This window comes from Schistocerca americana, chromosome 11, assembly GCF_021461395.2.
Source record: "Schistocerca americana isolate TAMUIC-IGC-003095 chromosome 11, iqSchAmer2.1, whole genome shotgun sequence".
NCBI lineage: Eukaryota > Metazoa > Arthropoda > Insecta > Orthoptera > Acrididae > Schistocerca > Schistocerca americana.
Window position 1 is genome coordinate 26,806,491 of NC_060129.1, and position 10,153 is coordinate 26,816,643.

The following is a 10,153-nucleotide window of genomic DNA, read 5'->3' on the forward strand; positions in this document are numbered from 1 at the left end:
AAAAGTACCCTGCAGGGGTCTCTGGTACTGTGACTGTTGAATATCAGAAGTCGTACACCAATATCGAAACTTTAAGCGGCAAATACCCGACAGAAATCCGCAGTATGTTAAGCGAAGTTTGTGGCGAGTTTGCAGTGGATCGTAGTACAATTTCACGTTGGGTTAATCGTTTCCGTGGTGTTGGTACGAGCACAGGAGGTAATCCGAGACCCTGAAACGCAAAAACGTTAACAAGTGAACGAAGTGTGAAACTCTTGGCGCAAGCTCTTTAACAAGGTCGGAGTGCGACTCGTGAGAAACACTCCGAAGCCACGGGAATTTCCCCAACATCAGTATTCCGTATTCTGACAAATGTTGGGCTGCTGAAGAAAAGCAGAAACGCCTGGACATCGCAACGTTGCTCGAACAACGATTCGACCGTGAACACCAAGGCTTGTTGTGCCGAATTATCGCTGTTGACGAAACGTGGATTGGAGACATTGAACCGGAGCTGAAACCACAGTCCAATGAGTGGAGAGGTTCAGACTCTCCAGGGCCAAAAAAAAATTCGCGTGCTCAATCAAAGCTCAGCCAAATAATGATTTTTGCTTACGATCACCAAGGAATCATCATGACAAATTGAGTCGCACGTGAAACAAGTGTCAAAACAGTGTATTATCGGAACTTCATGCAGAACCTGCGCAGAAAAATGTACAAAAGCCAATGCTCTCCCACATACTGGCGATGTTGTAGCTGCAAAACTGCGCGAGTACGGATGTGAAGAAGTACTGTCGGGCGCTACCTACAGCCCGGAAATGAGCCCACCCCACCACACTTCGACTCGTTCCCGAAGTTGAAACAACCGGTGTGTGTGGACGTCGTCACCTCTATTTGGAAGAGCTTTCTACCACCGTTACCCAAGTCATTCGACAGATGAACAGAAGTGGAGTCCTGGATCGAATAATAGACCTTCCCGGCCTTGGGATTCAAGGACAGGGAAGCAGGGAAACTATACTGAAAGAGTGTCAACAGATTTATAAAAAATTAGAGTGTAAGTAAAAAAAAAATTAAGAGTGCATTATTTATGAAATGTTCCTCGTATTTCCCATATTCTACCTTGATCGGGATATTACGCTACCTGTTTGGTCGTGCACAAGAAATTTTAAAACTGACGTTTTTATAAGTTTTACGTCACAATTCTGTGGTGTCACCGCCAGACACCGGACTTGCTAGGTGGTAGCCTTTAAATCGGCCGCGGTCCGCTAGTATAAGTCGGACCCGCGTGTCGCCACTGTCAGTGATTGCAGACCGAGCGCCGCCACACGGCAGGTCTAGAGAGACTTCCTAGCACTCGCCCCAGTTGTACAGCCGACTTTGCTAGCGGTGGTTCACTGACAAATTACGCTCTCATTTGCCGAGACGATAGATAGCATAGCCTTCAGCTACGTCATTTGCAACGACCTAGCAAGGCGCCATTATCATTTGCCATTTATCTTGTGATGCATGTACCGTCAGACCGATGTTCACCAATTATGGATTGAACTTAAGTATTTCAGAAGCTACGTACCTTCTTTTGCTAGTAAATTACTTTACCTGTTCCAGACCTCACGCCAGCCTGCGTGAGCTTAAACGCGTGCCTTTCGGCTTCCTCTCCTAGTGGCTTGGCTGTTTGCCAAGTCACAACAAATTCTATAAATTTTAACAGCATAAAATTAACAGTTAAACTATTTTGTTCGTCTGCCCTCCTTACTACAAAACTATGTTTGTAAGGGTTGGTTTCGGATCGAATTGGAAACGTAATTAGTTTTTCCGTAACGTTTATGAAAGTCCGCCTTTCTTTTATTACCTACCCTCAACCATGGGAAAGTTTAAATAAATAATGTCAACGGAATAGCTGACTACGCCGTTCGCGTCATAGACCGATCATTGAAGATCCAAAACGGTCGAATATCGGAAATAATTCTCATAGTCGCAAATTTTTGTACTGTGGTAGGACAGAGTCCCATGAACAACATAGTAAATTTCGTGCCTGGTGAAGCGAGAGTCTAACGGTTACAGATGCGTTTCAAGGTCGCTGGGTTACGTTGTTCCTGAATAGCTCGAAAACCATGGTATCCAGCGAAAAAGTATCCCAGAACACGCTGAAACTACAACTTTCCCACAAAAACAGGTCCTATTCATTCTTTCACTACAGCTAACAGTCTGCGCGAAGAGAATATTGAAAACCTCGCGCGATGGGATTGCGCCATTGCAGAGGTGGTGTATGTAGAGCACACCCCTAGCGTCCTATATATTGTTTGTCTCGACTTCGTCTATACTAATGTGGTACGCTGTTAACCGTTACGGTTTGCACCCTCCGTAATCCACAAGCCACTATGCAGTGTGTGGTCGAGGGCGCTTTTAACCAATATTACACTCTTTACAATTCCATTTGCTACCTCTTGCAAAACAGTTCGACCAACCCCTCGAAAATTCTCCAGAAAATCGACTTTGAACTTTTCCAACCATGTTCAATATGCTAAAGTAAGCGATATATTTTTCGGCAAGCAGTGTGACTATGTGATAGTGTTTACGCTCGCTGTGTGTGTGTGTGTAGCGTGGTAAGGTGGGGGGGGGGGGGGGGGAGGGGGGGAGCTGGGTTCGACTGGAATGATTTTTCAAACAAAGGTACGTGTTCGATGAGTATTTCCGTGAAGCAGGAAGCGCACGAAACTGGTTATCTCTAAATCGAGTCTCATTTCGGTTATTTATTCTTTTTTTACCGTTCAGCTTGAATACCAACGTCATTTAAATATAAAATTCATCAAATGTATGATAACTACGACATCTAATTGTCATTTTTATGAAAAATGCACGCCTTCTTATTTCCAGTTATATACTGCATACAACAATTCTCAATTATCGACATTTTATATAAGATTGTTAATTAAGGGCTTGTCTGAGTAAAAACTACAAATTAATGTTTTCTTCTTCTTGTATTCTACACTTCACGTAAACGCTCACATAACATGCACCTAATTTTTGGTTACGCCGTGATTCGAACCCAGGACCCCCCAGGAGAACATATTAACACATGAGCTAGCTGCTTTTCGCCAGAACATCACCTCAATTAAGAATATTAAAAATGGTTGGAAGTTTTCGAAGTCGATTTTGCAGAGTATTTTTTGAGAGTTGCATCGAACTGCTTCGGGACATGTATCTAAATTCTCAACTTCAAAACCACCATAAATATAAAAAATTAAGAAAATCCCTTACGAGCAAGGGAAAATTTACTGTCTAAATATCTATTAAAATGCGCAATAATTCCTCTTCTCCAGGTCTCATGATCCCTACGTGATACGTACCTAGGAGGCAGCAAACGGGTCGGATAATTATCATCGAATGCAGGTTCAGTCCACAGCTTTGGCGAGACCTACACAGCCGTTCTTCAAAGAATTCCCCTTTAAGTCTCCTTAGCTGCATAGCACGCAACTGCACGTATCCTATGGCTGTAACCAAAGTGATGTCTTCCACATTAGAACGGTAGTCCTAAATTTTGAAACGTTGCAATCGATACGAAATGTAGAAGTGTTTTATCGCATTTCGCTCAATTGCAATAGGATTAAACCTGCAGCAGCAAATAATATTTAACGTCTACTGAAACAGCAAGAAAATCGTAACAATCTGACGCGGAGCATATAGCCTACTTTTTGAATACATTCGAGTGATAAATCAATAAAAGAACCCTTAAAGTTCAAAAACAGATATTAAAACCGTAACTATTTCTGGTGTGGGTAACAGCCTTCACGAATTTTTAGATGACGTTGTGTTCGCTCGTAGGTGTGACTATTCTATTGCACTATTGAAATTTCGGCTTTTGTGCCACTATCAATCGTCTATAACGACACAGTACAATGGAAAACATGATGCCTTGTTATGGTATAGAAACTGGTTAAAAATAATGTCGTTGCGGGGCTGTGTCACTCTTGTACTATTTACATTGACTGACTTTAGCCTACATGTAAATCAGCAAAATCTACTCAATATTAACAGCAAGCACTGGCTCTGTTACCATCAAGATTGACACAACCCAGCAAGAATGTTATTTTTAACCAATTCCATAACGACACATTGAATTCTTATCTTGTCTTATAGGCCTGTCTTAATACGTGCCTGGAAATGGCACAAAAGTGGACACTGCAGAAGCGGAATAAAAGAGTTACCACTAAAACCACCGAACATAACGTCATTGAAATACAGTAAAACGTTGCAGATTTGCTTATGCTGCAACCCATGTCACAGTAGACTGCAGTCTGGAATTACAGATACCTCTTTTTCTGTATTTGCACGGTTCCTTACAGCCATTAGAAGATAAATCTTACACATGGTGGCAAATAAACACGCTTGTTTCATTCTGCAAATATGTGATGAAACAGCAAACCACGAAATGCAATGGGTTACCAAATACATCACGCAAGGGACTATGGATCTTCGCTACAATTATCATCGGCAACGTAGACTAACAATATTCATGGCTGAGCATGAGTCTTTACGCAGAAGAAAAGCACTGTTAACTAAATGCCTTCATTGATGGGGATACAGAAACTATGACTCAGTCTTTGTCATCTAGCAACGGACACACACGGCAACAGAAATGCATTAAGCAAAAACACAGTAATGGCTACCAGTTGTTTACACTGCGCATGCAAAGACCGCAAGAAATGTATGCAAAGAAAACAGCGGCAAAAGTACTGATTTCTGAAGATGGCTCGATAGCTCGGCAAATTGCAAAACAGACGACTAGTAACAATATCTGTAAAACATGAGAGCAGCCACGATTTCAAAGATGCTTCGCAAGCAGTCTCTGGCTGGGCATTTCCACAGTTGGGAACACCTTTATCGACCATCTGCGACGGGCATCTCTGCCGTCGAAACTCTTTGCTCCATTGAGAACAACGGCTTGTGTACAAACTGCGATGTGGTTTTCCAAATAAACGGAAGAAAGCTGTGCATTTAAGACGAGCCAGTGCCGTTCATTTACAAATCGCAGAAAATAATGTTTCCGCCAACACGTGGCTGCAATCAAAATACAAACATATGTATGTGATAAGAAGAAATGATGCCCGACGCTTGAATTCCAATACGCATCACATACACAAAGGTATGTACAGATTTTAATAGATCGTATCGTGATTATAATGTGCAAGAAACATTCGTTTGTGCAGATTATTTGAAAGTTATCAGCAAAGGTAGAGAATGGTATTGACCGCTGTCCCTAACGTATTCAGGCATCACTAAGCAAAAGCAGGGGAAATCTTTAAGTGATGTGCAAGAAAATGCAACACGGTCCCTCTGATTTGCTAGCGTGCTAAGCCCAAGGACTTGTACAAACATCTTTGTTGGTTTAATAACAGGTTGTGTTTACGGATGTACTTGCTTGTCTCAAAATGTAAATACAGCTGTCTCAGATGCTGATAGTCAGGCAACCACGACCAGCTTTGTCGTTCTTTGTGCTGGTAGATTTTACAACGTTTCTCTCTACACATTTTTCACGATTGTACGATGAGCACAGGTTAGGTAATAAAGGGACGCGGGTGCAGAAATGAATGACGTGTTATTTACTGGGATGATCGTCGGCAGCATTACTCTGAAAATATCAATGTACGAAACGAGATAGTAATATGTAGACCACAATTATTCTATTTAATTAAGTATTTGAAACTAGTTATTGTTAAGCTTGCAAATCTTTTCAACTTTACAATTGGCTTTTTTAAACATCCTATTTTACAGAATTTTATCATCATCGAATGGTATTTTCTGAAGTGACTAATATCGTTTTGCGAAAGAATATCAAAGGAACTAAAATAGATCGAAACAAAAAGTGAGAACAAGCGATTTGAAAAGTGTCTTTCGTAGCGCTAAAAGTAGTTGAGAGACATTATCCTTTTATTTCACAACAATTTAATATTTGCGTGACGCTAGAACCTTTATTCTGCGTAGTGTTCTGTCACTCATTGACATAAAGCTGAACAGCGCACGTAAATTTAAAGTTTACACGCAAACGAGTTAGGTGATAACGCTGAAAAACTTGTCGAAAATATACCAACACTACGAAATTACCATCTAAACGTGAAGTTCACTACGTTTCTTATTTTCCAATCTCGGACTTTGGCGGAGAGATATGTGGCGAAACATAGCACCGCTGTATTCATCGTAGCTGTAAATAATATGCAGCAAAATACCCGCCGTTAATTTGCCTAATGTGTAACACATGTTTTCAGTGTGTATCTTACAGTTTCTAGTTTTAATAACGAAACGTGTGTTAAATATGTTGCAAAGGTATGCATCGTGTTACGCTACAAGTCTCTTTCTTACCCCAACATTGGAATTTCTTAGCTCCGGCGGCTTATAAACAAAATTTCACCATCCATCCCAACGCAAACTTCAAGCTACTCTACAATTTAGTCTGCCACTATGATAGATTTTTTAATTTTTTTAGGATGCACTATCGCACTATGATCCGAAATGTCGCACTGATATGTCTAAATTTAAGTGTTACCGGAAACCGTAAATCGCCGTTCTTAAAACGTATACCACAGTGAAGTACATCTAAGTTGGTCTAACACGTTTATTTCTTTATCTTGCGACGAGTAGCAGTTTGCTGATATGGCTTTTATCTTGACAGCTCTTAATCTGAGTTAAGTAGTAGCAATACAGAACACAAAATTTTAAAACCCCTTGCGAGAAGGCAACACTTTGGGCACCCCTGGCGGGACTCGGGCAAACATCGACTAAGCTCACGAGACGGGGGGAAAGGGGGGGGGGGATGACGAGAGAAGAACCAAAGGACGCAGGCAGCAGAGAACGGGACAGAATGGAGGAACGGTAGTTAAGATTCCCGAGGAGGATATGAAAGATGGCGGGGGTGTTCGGGGAGGAGGGGGCGGGTGAAGGAACAATAATAATGATGGGGCCCACACAGCCACGGGCGAAGGAGATAAACATCGAGCCAACCTCCCAGCCGAGGTGATTTAAAACGACCACCAAGGCGGAACCGGAATAAAATAAGAACAGTGCGGTGGGATAGCGGTCCTGCACGGCCAACAAGATACGGCGGGGAAAACCAGTCCGATTTAATAAAAAAAAAAGCTAATGACGATACCCAAAAAAAGGAAAATCGATACAATTCGTTTACATACCTGGGCATGCTCTCTATTTACAAATCAAGCCAACTAACGCGCACTATTAACTTGGGCATTCTAATCTGAAAATTCGAAAAAATATGTCGACTGTTAAACTCCTCAAATGTTTATCTGGAGCCGCGATCACAGATATTGATACACTACTACGAAACGGCATTTAAAAATAAAGGAACCATCACTATAATGTGTTGAGAAATACGAAAACACTGCTCTAAAACAGAGTTTAACAATTCCAAGAGAATTCAGGTTAGATAAATTGCTAAAATACGCGGTTAAAAACCTACCAGCTGTAGTATTATGAACAATATTACGGTCGACTCTTGAACATGAAAGTGCCGTCGACCTATACGCACTAGAGAATCCAACAGATTGCGTGGTTATAGTTCAAATGCGTTCATGCTGAGAAGAATAAGAAAATAAACGCTTACCTAGTTCAGCTGCATAATCCGAACTTGGAGAATGAGGTAATATATCCCAGTTGTATGGTTTTTCGTTGCACTCGCGTCAGGAAACAGGCGCACCGCGACTCTAGCGCGAACCACGTTGATTATTCAGCAAGTACGTCGAAACTGTTTCATGGTAGCAGTCACGTACCAAGTCCGAGAGAGCAAATGTCACATGTTTACATACACTATCCGTTGTTATGTATTTACACCGAGTGCAGCACCGATATAAAGCAATTTTTTTTTTTTTAAACGGTAGCGCCTACGGCTGGACTGAGAGAATGTATCCCTAACGAGAAACACATCTTCCACAGTGGCGAACGTCCACGGTCGAAATCTTTAGTGGGGAACGGTGCTAGAGGGGCCTGGCACGGCTAGCTACGATGTAACGGCCGCTGCGATTGGTCGACGGCGCGACCCCTCGGAACGGCAGCCGCGAGATAGCGGTTGTAAGCCGTCCCGCTATTGGTCGGCCAGCGTCGTCCAACCACCTGAGCTGGCTCGGCTACTGCGCAGCGTTTCTGCGCAGAAACTCCGCCGGGAAGGAAGCGGAGTCAGGGCCGAGCGCGCGGACCAGGGAGGGAAGCGGATGCGGCGCCGACGGCCGCAGGGCGCAGGCGCGGCGACTGCCGTATCGGCTGGCTGTAGAAGGCAAGCTATTTGCCCGCGGCTCGGCGAGCGAGCAGGCGCAGGGGGAAGTTCAATTACAGCTCGGGGGGGATGTCGGGTGGCGGGGGGCTGTAAGGGGGGGACAGGCCCGCGTCCCCAGGGAGCGAGATGCGAGGGGAAAAACGAGCGAGCCAACAGCTCTCCCGGGCAGCGCACAAAATGAAAAACGTGACGCGGCGCCGAGCTGTGACCATCTCTCTCTCTCTCTCTCTCTCTCTCTCTCTCTCTCTCTGCCGCTGTCCCAGAAATGCGGTCGGACGGGATTAATATATTATCCCTTCTACTCTACAGCCAGGACCACAACCTCGACTGGTTGTTCGCCTGGAGCAGTGTGTGTGTGTGTGTGTGTGTGTGTGTGTGTGTGTGTGTGTTTCATTCCATTCCATTCGCTGCCTGTCTGCCCTGTTCTTTTTCGTCTCTTTTTTTCGTGCCGAGCTCGTTCCACGCCGCGGTCGCCTCCAAAAGCCTCTCATCTGAGTGTACCCCGTAATTGGCTCGTATCCCAGCCATTCACTCATCTCTTTTTACTGCTACATCTGCATATCCGCTCAGCAGGCTACTGTACTACGTACCAATGTCAGCCATTCTTTCTCTCTCTTATACCATTCGCGTAATTAGCGAGACTAAAATTAACTACTGTCCACATCAGTAGTTTGTAACCCAGTGCGAACTGCATGGCAGAGGGTTCTTACAAGGGAACCTCCCCATCGCACCCCACTGCGATTTAGTTATAAGTTGGCACAGTGGATTCGCCTTGAAAAACTGAACACAGCTCAATCGAGAAAACAGGAATAAGTTGTGTGGAACTATGAAAAAAATAAACAAAATATACAAACTGAGTAGTCCATGCGCAAGATGGGCAACATAAAGGACAGTATAAGCTCAGGAGCGCCGTGGTCCCGTGGTAAGCGTGAGCAGCTGCGGAACGAGAGGTCCTTGGTTCAAGTCTTCCCTCGAGTGAAAAGTTTAATTTTTTATTTTCAGACAATTATTATCTCTCCGTCCGTCCGTCCGATGCGAGGTAACCGCGCCGTAGTATGGGGACGCTGCACCTAAACAAACATCGAAACACACGACGTCAGTCGACTACAGCGCACGGAAGAGAGAGTATTCCTGCTAACGAGGCTCCCTGGCTGGCAGTTGACTGTTCACTACTTTGGACGAGAGTGCATTAAATACGGGAGATGTATTCCGTTGACAATATGAACCCAGCAAATGTAGCTCCCGACTTCAATAAGGAGGTCAATGAATATTTGAGAGGCACGTCCTTTCGTCTACTAATCGCACGGTTTTGCGGCGCGGTCGCAAAACACAGACACTAAACTTATTACAGTGAACAGAGACGTCAATGAACGAACGGACAGATCATAACCTTGCGAAAATAAAGAAAGTTAACTTTCCACTCGAGGGAAGACTTGAACCAAGGACCTCTCGTTCCGCAGCTGCTCACGCTAACCACGGGACCACGGCGCTCCTGAACTCAGAGTATCCTTGAAATTGCCTATGTTGCGCATGGACTACTCAGTTTGTATATTTTGCTTATTTTTTTCATAGTTCCGCACAACTTCTTCCTGTTTTCTCGATTGATCTGTGTTCACTTTTTCAAGGCCTATCCACTGTGCCAACTTATAACTAAATCTGTGGGCGAGGGGGGGGGGGGTGCGATGGGGAGGTTCCCTTGTTAGCACCTGGCCACAAAAGCACCATCGTACCGCGTAAAGACAAACATCCGCACAGAACTTGCCAGGCTGACTTCCCTGCTCCCAGCGCTCTACAACACTTTAATGAAATGTTAGGCTCAGGGTACTGTGCCACACATCGCCTCTCTGTACAAAGGTAACAGGCGATCACACTAACTACAATTTCTACCGCCGAATTTCA

General features: G+C 44.0%; 1 protein-coding gene across 1 annotated transcript in view; it reads right to left on the reverse strand.

The window, feature by feature from the left end:
• Positions 1 to 8,118, reverse strand: part of LOC124553974 (polyhomeotic-proximal chromatin protein-like) — a 354,542-nt gene extending 346,424 nt beyond the window's left edge. Inside the window, exon 1 of the mRNA XM_047127998.1 lies at positions 7,589 to 8,118. The gene's annotated coding sequence lies outside the window, so the exon portion shown is untranslated. The remainder of the gene's footprint in view (positions 1 to 7,588) is intronic.
• Between the last annotated feature and the right edge of the window lie 2,035 nt (positions 8,119 to 10,153).